The sequence below is a fragment of the Nansenia antarctica genome (assembly GCF_963989245.1).
Source record: "Nansenia antarctica genome assembly, contig: SCAFFOLD_181, whole genome shotgun sequence".
In the NCBI taxonomy this organism is placed as follows: domain Eukaryota; kingdom Metazoa; phylum Chordata; class Actinopteri; order Argentiniformes; family Microstomatidae; genus Nansenia; species Nansenia antarctica.
In genome coordinates, this window is record NW_027663169.1 from 1 (window position 1) to 11,571 (window position 11,571).

An 11,571-nucleotide genomic window follows, 5' to 3' on the forward strand; every position below is an offset into this window, starting at 1 on the left:
ATAGCTTCTCTCATTTAACTGATCCTTTAATTGTTTCTCAATTCACCGGAGTTCTTCCTCTCTCCACGGTCCTCAACAACAACAACCCGCATGCGCCCACCTCCACCAATCACAGGGGTGCATTGGCACACATGACACAACACAGTAACAGGGTTGCTACACTGCTCCCCCCCTTACAAAGTGGGTCAATTCACACAATTCACACAATTCACACTCATTTGCAAACTTTCGCAGGCAATCGGAACCTCTGATATTGGACGGGCCTTCCGTCCGTGCGAAGACATAAGGGTTGTCCTTCAGCACGCCAGCTTTCTCTCTGTGTTCACTGAGGACATGGAGAGACATTAACATCCTATCTGTTAGTAAGAGAGGCATTTTCCTGCCACTACTGCCCGTTATCTCCAGCCTGATAAGTTTGTCAGCAAGCTCCTTCTCCAGCTTTGTGAGGGTCTTGTACACATCTGCAGTCACTGGGCCTGTCCTGATCTTTCTCCTTGTGTAGCTCTCCATTAGCAGCTTACCACAATCTCCCAATCTGCTTCTGTTGAAAAGAACCATTTGTGCGAGAACAGATTCATTCAGCTTTCTCCATGCAGACATGTTAGGGGTTTTGAGCAAGTCTTTCTTTGCCTCGTCCTCTGCGGTCTTGAGAACGTTGTGAAGTTTGATCAAGTCCTCGGTCAGTGAGGACGCGTCGACCTCGATGGCTTCCGACCTACGATATGAGCGGAGGGCGTGGCGAGAGAAACTGATTCCACTTAGTATCAAGAAGCTGAAGGAACCTTTTGATTTGACCCTCTGTCTCACTGTCCTCAGTCATACGACTCTCTCCGAACGCTATCTCAGCGGCTCTTTTCAAGGAATAACAAATCTTTGAAACAAGGGTTGGGGTCTTGAACTTGTTGCAGCTAGGATCAAAACCACTCACTTTCTTAGCACCTTCAATGGCCAGTTCAAATTTGGACGGTATACATATTTGATGCAGATATTGAACACTGGAATCCAGCCCGTTCACAGCGAGCATATACCTACCCAATTCTCTCATCTTCTGTGCAATGTAAGCATACTGCGACTTGTCGTTACCGTGCTTTGCGGACAGTGCATTGCCGTATTTGCATATCAAGGGATCATTTCTGATGTGGCGCGAGATGTCATCTTGATTCATATTGAACAAGACGTCGTCACACACTCCTGTGGAGTAGTCAGACCGTGGGAGGAGTCGAGCGGCTGCACCTTGGATTCGCCGCCTTCCTCCTCTCCTTTTGGACTTTGTCTCCGCTTTGACTTTACATTTGCGCTCGTGCTTCCACAAATCAGTTTTGACGTAAAAAGCGAAACAATATTGGCACGGCAGATAGTCACGCACTGACAGAGCTGTATTAGTTTGCCTCTTGGGCACAATTTCCCCGTTTCCAGTTAGCAGAACTGCAAATTTGTGTTGATAGTTCCCTTTGTTGCGGAGTTGATCCAACAAACTGAATCTGATTTTGGAACCTTTCGGAAAACTACAAGCATGTGCAACGTCATCTTCGTTTGGATGCATCCTTAATAAATGTCTTGCAATTTTGCTATGTGGTGTATGGCAATAAAGGCAAAACTGCTTTTTGGAAGGCTTTGCCAATTTTGAGCTTGATCTTGTATCTTTCCTCCCCGCAGATTTATTCTGGCGTCTCGTGGCTAGGGCTGTTTCCTTTAGGGCTTGTTCGGTTACATCATCTGAGGAGCTTTCTCCTTCCGACGGAAGATAATCTGATGCGCTTGAGCTACTTGAATCCGCTCCTTCCTCGTCGCGTGCACGGTTCTCTTCGTTGTTTGACCTGCTCTCTTCAGCACTATGCTTTTCAACGTTGTGTATCGCTTGGCTCTCTTCATCATGCAAACATTGGTCACTTATAGCCAACTCATCCTCATCATCATTATTATTTGACCTCTCTTCATCCTGTGGACTCTTCTTTACATCACTTGAGATGGTTGAATCCTCTTCCTCATCCTCATTGCTTGGGCTGTTCTCTTGATCGCTTGAGCAAGTCTCTTCATCACTCAAGATCTTCTTTATGTCATTTGAATAGTTCTCTTCCTCAATTATAATCTTCCACCACTGATGACGTCATGTAGCCGGGCTAATGCTAAGCTAGCATCCGCGCTTGGTGCAATGTAAACAGCTGTTATGTACACTGCGTTGAATTCCCTCGGGAGGTATGTGGGTCGGCATTTAACAGTCAAGTATTCCAGGTTCCCTCGGGAGGTATGTGGGTCGGCATTTAACAGTCAAGTATTCCAGGTCTGGGGAGCAGTGGCTACTTACAGCCACTGACAACACTCATCGCTTTGCCTGTACGTCAATGTAAATCAGTCAAAAATAACACTGGAAATGGGTAGGCTATTAGAAGAATATTTGGGTGGTGTGATAGGCGTAAAACGTCATTCACCACATAAAAAGACCAAATTAACAAAGTACCTACCCCAAATGGACCATAATAACCACAGCATCGGCCCATGTTGCAACAGAATGTGACGAAAGAAAGCGCGCCTCCTGGGATGTCTCAGTCGCTGAGCTGAAGGCATTTATTGCTCTGCTATATGTGAGGGGTGCATACTGCCGGAAAAACATTGAAACGTTTCTGGTCGGAGAAATGGCAGGGGTGCAAACTTGTCACCTTTCTGCTAAATTAGCCGTTTTTATCTCAAAATATGTCATCCATGTGAATTGTGTAGATCTGAAAAAATATATTTTTGGGGGGTCGGGGTCTAAGTGTCATCCAATTCACATGATGTGCAAGCTAATTAATCTCAAGCTAACTAATCTCCCTAGTTAGTCAATTGGTTATTAAGGCTAAAGACGTCGTTGTCAGTAATACTGGTCTCGTGGTACTGGGAGGACTTGTTCTTGTTGGTGTACTTGTTGCATTTGCGGTCCACCCCCGAGGGCGACAGGTAGCCCATACTCATTTCGACAATGAGAATCAAACATTCCATATCTCCCAGACTTGTCTCTGAACACAGCAATGCAATACGGTGTTATTGTAAGCACTGCGTAACTCCTCCTAGTCCCGGGTCGCTCCGTATAATGGAGAAGCGTTTCTGAAAGTACGGCACGGCTCGGCACGGCTCGGATACAAATGCGGCCCGCTTCAGCCCGGTAGTGGAAAAGTCCCTGCGCCAGGTGTTCTTGGGCCGGCCTCTCTTCCTTTTGCCTTGGGGGTTCCATCTAAGGGCCTGTCTGGTGGTGCTGGGCCCGGATTCACAAAAGTGTTCTTAAGATATTTCTTAAGACAATTCTTAAGAAAAAATATAAGATGTTCCTAAGAATGTTCTTAAACACTATTCACAATTTTTTTCTTAAGAATTGTCCTATGTCTTAAGAACTTCTTAGTTTTCTCAATTAAGAAGTTCTTAGATTTTGAACTGTGATTTTTACACCTGTGTGTCTCTCTCTCTCTCTCTCTCTCTCTCTCTCTCTCTCTCTCTCTCTCTCTCTCTCTCTCTCTCTCTCTCTCTCTTTTGAACTTATGATCACTCGCGGTCATAACGGTTAACTAAAAATGGAAGACAGCAGTGCAGCTAAGAGGTCCAAGAATTTCACAAGGCAGGAGTTGGAGGTTTTGGTAGAGGTCATTTAAAAAAAAAAGATTATTATTGGGAAAGTTAGACAACGTATCGGTGACGGCGGACAATAAAAAGAGGGGGTGGGAAAGGGTTGCCAGGACGGTCTCCGCAGTAGGCGTGCGGGGGGTAGCCAGGGATGGCATCTCCATTAAAAAAAAGTGGGCGGACATCAAGTCCATCGTAAAAAAAAAGATAGCTGAGAGGGCAAGGGAGGTCAAGAAGACAGGAGGAGGAAAGTCATCGGTCCATTTAGACCAATTGGAGGAGAAGATCTTGGGGGCGATTGGGGAGACTCTCGTCGAAGGAGTGGACGGAGGAGTCGACACCAGAGAGCTGCTAACTGGAGGTAAGCTAGCAGCTACACAAGCGACTATCACCAGCTGTTGGCTGGCGCTAGTGATCATTACGATCATTACGTAGATACGTTTCCGATGACACACAGTATACTAGGCTCTGTTACATTGACTGTGGCAATTAGCTGCAACTTGTTTACAGACATTCAACTAGTTCAATGTTAAATCATATAAAACTGAAACATCCGCAAGTATCGGTCTTTCTTACCAGAGCCTGTGTATCTCTCCCTGTCCTCCAGGTTTTTGGTACTTGTTGTTCCCTGTTACGAACCCCAGCGCTACGTCTTATGGCTCTACGTCACTTGTAGTGTGGGAGGGAAACTAAATAAAAGGTGTCGTGGGCAATTCCTTCAATATCTTATTTATCTTTACTCAATTACTGACTAGTAAATTATCATAGAAACCATGGTCTACTCGTCTCTCCTGAGCTCAGTTGTAACGTGAATCGTGGAACACGGGATATGTTAGATACTTTACAGTAATTCCCTAAATGACTAGAAAATGTAGCTCGATTTGTCGCTGGTCGGCTCGAACCCTAACCCTAATTAAAGGGGGTCTGGAAAGTCGCCAGATATAGGGAACACTGGGTACAGTTGGCTATCAAGGCTTTGACTGGCTTGATCAAGTCTGTCAGCAGCAGGGTGATAAAGAGCCTATACATGGGTACATCAACCCCAAACCATACCTTGGGGATCTTTATACATGGGTACATCAACCCAAACCATACCTTGGGGATCTTTATACATGGGTACATCAACACCAAACCATACCTTGGGGATCTTTATACATGGGTACATCAACACCAAACCATACCTTGGGGATCTTTATAGATGGGTACATCAACCCCAAACCATACCTTGGGGATCTTTATACATGGGTACATCAACCCAAACCATACCTTGGGGATCTTTATAGATGGGTACATCAACACCAAACCATACCTTGGGGATCTTTATAGATGGGTACATCAACACCAAACCATACCTTGGGGATCTTTATACATGGGTACATCAACACCAAACCATACCTTGGGGATCTTTATACATGGGTACATCAACCCCAAACCATACCTTGGGGATCTTTATAGATGGGTACATCAACACCAAACCATACCTTGGGGATCTTTATAGATGGGTACATCAACCCCAAACCATACCTTGGGGATCTTTATAGATGGGTACATCAACACCAAACCATACCTTGGGGATCTTTATACATGGGTACATCAACCCAAACCATACCTTGGGGATCTTTATAGATGGGTACATCAACCCCAAACCATACCTTGGGGATCTTTATACATGGGTACATCAACACCAAACCATACCTTGGGGATCTTTATAGATGGGTACATCAACCCCAAACCATACCTTGGGGATCTTTATAGATGGGTACATCAACACCAAACCATACCTTGGGGATCTTTATACATGGGTACATCAACCCAAACCATACCTTGGGGATCTTTATAGATGGGTACATCAACCCCAAACCATACCTTGGGGATCTTTATACATGGGTACATCAACACCAAACCATACCTTGGGGATCTTTATAGATGGGTACATCAGTCCCTAACCATACCTTGGGGATCTTTATACATGGGTACATCAGTCCCAAACCATACCTTGGGGATCTTTATAGATGGGTACATCAACCCAAACCATACCTTGGGGATCTTTATACATGGGTACATCAACCCCAAACCATACCTTGGGGATCTTTATACATGGGTACATCAACACCAAACCATACCTTGGGGATCTTTATAGATGGGTACATCAACACCAAACCATACCTTGGGGATCTTTATAGATGGGTACATCAACACCAAACCATACCTTGGGGATCTTTATACATGGGTACATCAACACCAAACCATACCTTGGGGATCTTTATACATGGGTACATCAGTCCCTAACCATACCTTGGGGATCTTTTTGAGGCAAAGGCAGCTGAGCTCCACCTGTCACCTGAAGATGAGGGTTAGGCTTAGAAGGAGATGTGTCGCCTTGACCATCTCCCTGACCAACGTGCTTCGGGAGCGACTGCCAGACGACATTGAACCACTGCAGGGCGTGTCAGTCTGCAACGTGGGGGAACTCTCTAGTGCATAATAAGAGAGATGGAGAAATTGAAAAAATTGCCACGCTCCTTGGGTACTCTCTTGCTGATACTGACAAAATTGTGCAGCAATGGCGCGACGATGTCATCATCTGTCTAACGGCCAAGCTCCACTATGTCATCATCTGTCTCAGTGGGATGAAACACCAAACACAGTGGGCTTCTGGAGTGAGGTGTCTAACCCATGGCTGTGTCTGTTCTGTCCTTGGTGTCTGTTCTGTCCATGGCTGTGGTGTCTGTTCTGTCCATGGCTGTGGTGTCTGTTCTGTCCTTGCCTGGGGCCGGATATTTCTTAAGACAATTCTTTAAAAAATATATAAGATGTTCCTAAGAATGTTCTTAAACACTATTCACAATTGTTTTCTTAGGAATTGTCCTGTCTTAAGAACTTCTTAGTTTTCTCACTTGAGAAGTTCTTAGTTTGAACTTATGATCACTCGCGTGAATATAACGGTTAACTAAAAATGGAAGATATTAGTGCAGCGAAGAGGAGCAAGAAGTTTACGAGGCAGGAGTTGGAGGTTTTGGTAGATTAGGTTATTTTAAAAAAAAGATTATTGTTGGGGAAATTGGACAATGTATCGGTGACGGCGGACAACAAAAAGAGGGGGTGGGGGAAAGAGTTGCCAGGACGGTCTCCGCAGTGGGAGTGCGGGGGGTAGCCAGGGATGGCATCTCTATAAAAAAAAAGTGGGCGGACATCGCGAAAAAAGTCCATTGTGAAAAAAAAGGCAGCTGAGAGGGCAAGGGAGGTCAAGAACTCACAACAGCAGAACAGTTTTTAGAGCAGCCAGAGGGCAGCGTGGGCAGTAGGATGCTGGCCCTCCAGATGGAAGACAGGCTTTCTGTGCAGGACGCCCTGGAGCCCTGGAGGAGCCTGAAACAGCGCCTGGGGGTCCAGACGCGTCTTGGCCGGCCCAGGAAGGAGATGACGCAGCGGGGAGGCAGAGGCCTGCCGGCTGGGGGAGGATCCTGTGTGACCCGAGCCAGAGGATCCTGTGTGACCCGAGCCAGAGGATCCTGTGTGACCCGAGCCAGAGGGACACGCTTCCATGGGACACGCTTGGATTTTAGTTTGCTGGGTCAGAGAGGAGGAGGCCAGGGGGATGGAGCCAGGCTGGGACACCACTGGGGCCTGAGGATGCACGGTGGCCAGGCCTACAGGTCTGGACCTCTGGTCAGCCCTGGCACCAGGTCTGGGAGGAGGGAGAGGGAGGAGAGGAGCTCTGGGCCTGAGCACCAGAGGGTCTTTCTGGGCCAGGAGCCCCCCCATCACAGTCACCAAGGAGGAGCTGGACAACCAGATAGACGACTACATGTCCAAGTCCAAGAGACAACTAGACGCAGAGCTGGATGCTTACATGGCCATGGCAAAGTGTGACTACAGGGTGTACTAGGATCTGTGCAGGGCTAGGGTTAGGGGGGGGAGAGGCATGGAGACTATCCAGGGACCATGGAGGGTAGAATTCCTCACTGGAAGTGAACTCGATTATATGGAGAGGTCGACTGCTAGACATACAAACTGACTGACCACTTCCAGCTCTGACCAGGGAGGTATTTTACCCAGTTGATTAACTGTCCAAAATACCCTAAGCACTTCCCCAGTTTAAGTTATTTCCCAGTAAAAAAAAAAAAGATTCTTAAGAGTTATTTCTGTGAGTTTATCAAAGTTAGCTGGTTAGTTAAGTTTCTCCATTGGGTTACTATTTAACACATGAATATGAATGACAGCATTCACGTGTACCATGTGACATACCACCAAGGGTCTTTGACTTACTCAGCACTGTTTGAAAATAAATAGTTTTTGAACCAGTAAAAATGTGACTTAATTTAAAAAAAAAAGAGAGAGAAAAACTAGAAATTGTGTGATTTAACCATATTGTTGTTATTTCTTCCTTACTTATTGATGTATGCTGTCAGTCATGGGCAGCACTGTAATGCTTTACTCATCCAAGATGACTTTCATAAAAACATATTAGATATTATTTCAGGATGAAAATATGTTACAAAGGGCTATTTCAGACCAAAGAGACATTTTGTCGATTTGTGATACAGGTTTTTTATAGGATGCATAGGATGCATAGGATGCATAGGATGCATTCAATCATAGGATGCATTCAATCCATTAATCCATTAGGACATCGCGAAAAAAGTCCATTGTGAAAAAAAAGTCAGCTGAGAGGGCAAGGGAGGTCAAGAACTCACAACAGCAGAACAGTTTTTAGAGCAGCCAGAGGGCAGCGTGGGCAGTAGGATGCTGGCCCTCCAGATGGAAGACAGGCTTTCTGTGCAGGACGCCCTGGAGCCCTGGAGGAGCCTGAAACAGCGCCTGGGGGTCCAGACGCGTCTTGGCCGGCCCAGGAAGGAGATGACGCAGCGGGGAGGCAGAGGCCTGCCGGCTGGGGGAGGATGCTGTGTGACCCGAACCAGAGGATCCTGTGTGACCCGAGCCAGAGGATCCTGTGTGACCCGAGCCAGAGGAACACGCTTCCATGGGACACGCTTGGATTTTAGTTTGCTGGGTCAGAGAGGAGGAGGCCAGGGGGATGGAGCCAGGCTGGGACACCACTGGGGCCTGAGGATGCACGGTGGCCAGGCCTACAGGTCTGGACCTCTGGTCAGCCCTGGCACCAGGTCTGGTCTGGGAGGAGGGAGAGGGAGGAGAGGAGCTCTGGGCCTGAGCACCAGAGGGTCTTTCTGGGCCAGGAGCCCCCCCATCACAGTCACCAAGGAGGAGCTGGACAACCAGATAGACGACTACATGTCCAAGTCCAAGAGACAACTAGACGCAGAGCTGGATGCTTACATGGCCATGGCAAAGTGTGACTACAGGGTGTACTAGGATCTGTGCAGGGCTAGGGTTAGGGGGGGGAGAGGCATGGAGACTATCCAGGGACCATGGAGGGTAGAATTCCTCACTGGAAGTGAACTCGATTATATGGAGAGGTCGACTGCTAGACATACAAACTGACTGACCACTTCCAGCTCTGACCAGGGAGGTATTTTACCCAGTTGATTAACTGTCCAAAATACCCTAAGCACTTCCCCAGTTTAAGTTATTTCCCAGTAAAAAAAAAAAAGATTCTTAAGAGTTATTTCTGTGAGTTTATCAAAGTTAGCTGGTTAGTTAAGTTTCTCCATTGGGTTACTATTTAACACATGAATATGAATGACAGCATTCACGTGTACCATGTGACATACCACCAAGGGTCTTTGACTTACTCAGCACTGTTTGAAAATAAATAGTTTTTGAACCAGTAAAAATGTGACTTAATTTAAAAAAAAAAGAGAGAGAAAAACTAGAAATTGTGTGATTTAACCATATTGTTGTTATTTCTTCCTTACTTATTGATGTATGCTGTCAGTCATGGGCAGCACTGTAATGCTTTACTCATCCAAGATGACTTTCATAAAAACATATTAGATATTATTTCAGGATGAAAATATGTTACAAAGGGCTATTTCAGACCAAAGAGACATTTTGTCGATTTGTGATACAGGTTTTTTATAGGATGCATAGGATGCATAGGATGCATAGGATGCATTCAATCATAGGATGCATTCAATCCATTAATCCATTAGGACATCGCGAAAAAAGTCCATTGTGAAAAAAAAGTCAGCTGAGAGGGCAAGGGAGGTCAAGAACTCACAACAGCAGAACAGTTTTTAGAGCAGCCAGAGGGCAGCGTGGGCAGTAGGATGCTGGCCCTCCAGATGGAAGACAGGCTTTCTGTGCAGGACGCCCTGGAGCCCTGGAGGAGCCTGAAACAGCGCCTGGGGGTCCAGACGCGTCTTGGCCGGCCCAGGAAGGAGATGACGCAGCGGGGAGGAAGAGGCCTGCCGGCTGGGGGAGGATGCTGTGTGACCCGAACCAGAGGATCCTGTGTGACCCGAGCCAGAGGATCCTGTGTGACCCGAGCCAGAGGAACACGCTTCCATGGGACACGCTTGGATTTTAGTTTGCTGGGTCAGAGAGGAGGAGGCCAGGGGGATGGAGCCAGGCTGGGACACCACTGGGGCCTGAGGATGCACGGTGGCCAGGCCTACAGGTCTGGACCTCTGGTCAGCCCTGGCACCAGGTCTGGTCTGGGAGGAGGGAGAGGGAGGAGAGGAGCTCTGGGCCTGAGCACCAGAGGGTCTTTCTGGGCCAGGAGCCCCCCCATCACAGTCACCAAGGAGGAGCTGGACAACCAGATAGACGACTACATGTCCAAGTCCAAGAGACAACTAGACGCAGAGCTGGATGCTTACATGGCCATGGCAAAGTGTGACTACAGGGTGTACTAGGATCTGTGCAGGGCTAGGGTTAGGGGGGGGAGAGGCATGGAGACTATCCAGGGACCATGGAGGGTAGAATTCCTCACTGGAAGTGAACTCGATTATATGGAGAGGTCGACTGCTAGACATACAAACTGACTGACCACTTCCAGCTCTGACCAGGGAGGTATTTTACCCAGTTGATTAACTGTCCAAAATACCCTAAGCACTTCCCCAGTTTAAGTTATTTCCCAGTAAAAAAAAAAAAGATTCTTAAGAGTTATTTCTGTGAGTTTATCAAAGTTAGCTGGTTAGTTAAGTTTCTCCATTGGGTTACTATTTAACACATGAATATGAATGACAGCATTCACGTGTACCATGTGACATACCACCAAGGGTCTTTGACTTACTCAGCACTGTTTGAAAATAAATAGTTTTTGAACCAGTAAAAATGTGACTTAATTTAAAAAAAAAAAGAGAGAGAAAAACTAGAAATTGTGTGATTTAACCATATTGTTGTTATTTCTTCCTTACTTATTGATGTATGCTGTCAGTCATGGGCAGCACTGTAATGCTTTACTCATCCAAGATGACTTTCATAAAAACATATTAGATATTATTTCAGGATGAAAATATGTTACAAAGGGCTATTTCAGACCAAAGAGACATTTTGTCGATTTGTGATACAGGTTTTTTATAGGATGCATAGGATGCATAGGATGCATAGGATGCATTCAATCATAGGATGCATTCAATCATAGGATGCATTCAATCCATTAATCCATTAGGACATCGCGAAAAAAGTCCATTGTGAAAAAAAAGTCAGCTGAGAGGGCAAGGGAGGTCAAGAACTCACAACAGCAGAACAGTTTTTAGAGCAGCCAGAGGGCAGCGTGGGCAGTAGGATGCTGGCCCTCCAGATGGAAGACAGGCTTTCTGTGCAGGACGCCCTGGAGCCCTGGAGGAGCCTGAAACAGCGCCTGGGGGTCCAGACGCGTCTTGGCCGGCCCAGGAAGGAGATGACGCAGCGGGGAGGCAGAGGCCTGCCGGCTGGGGGAGGATGCTGTGTGACCCGAACCAGAGGATCCTGTGTGACCCGAGCCAGAGGATCCTGTGTGACCCGAGCCAGAGGAACACGCTTCCATGGGACACGCTTGGATTTTAGTTTGCTGGGTCAGAGAGGAGGAGGCCAGGGGGATGGAGCCAGGCTGGGACACCACTGGGGCCTGAG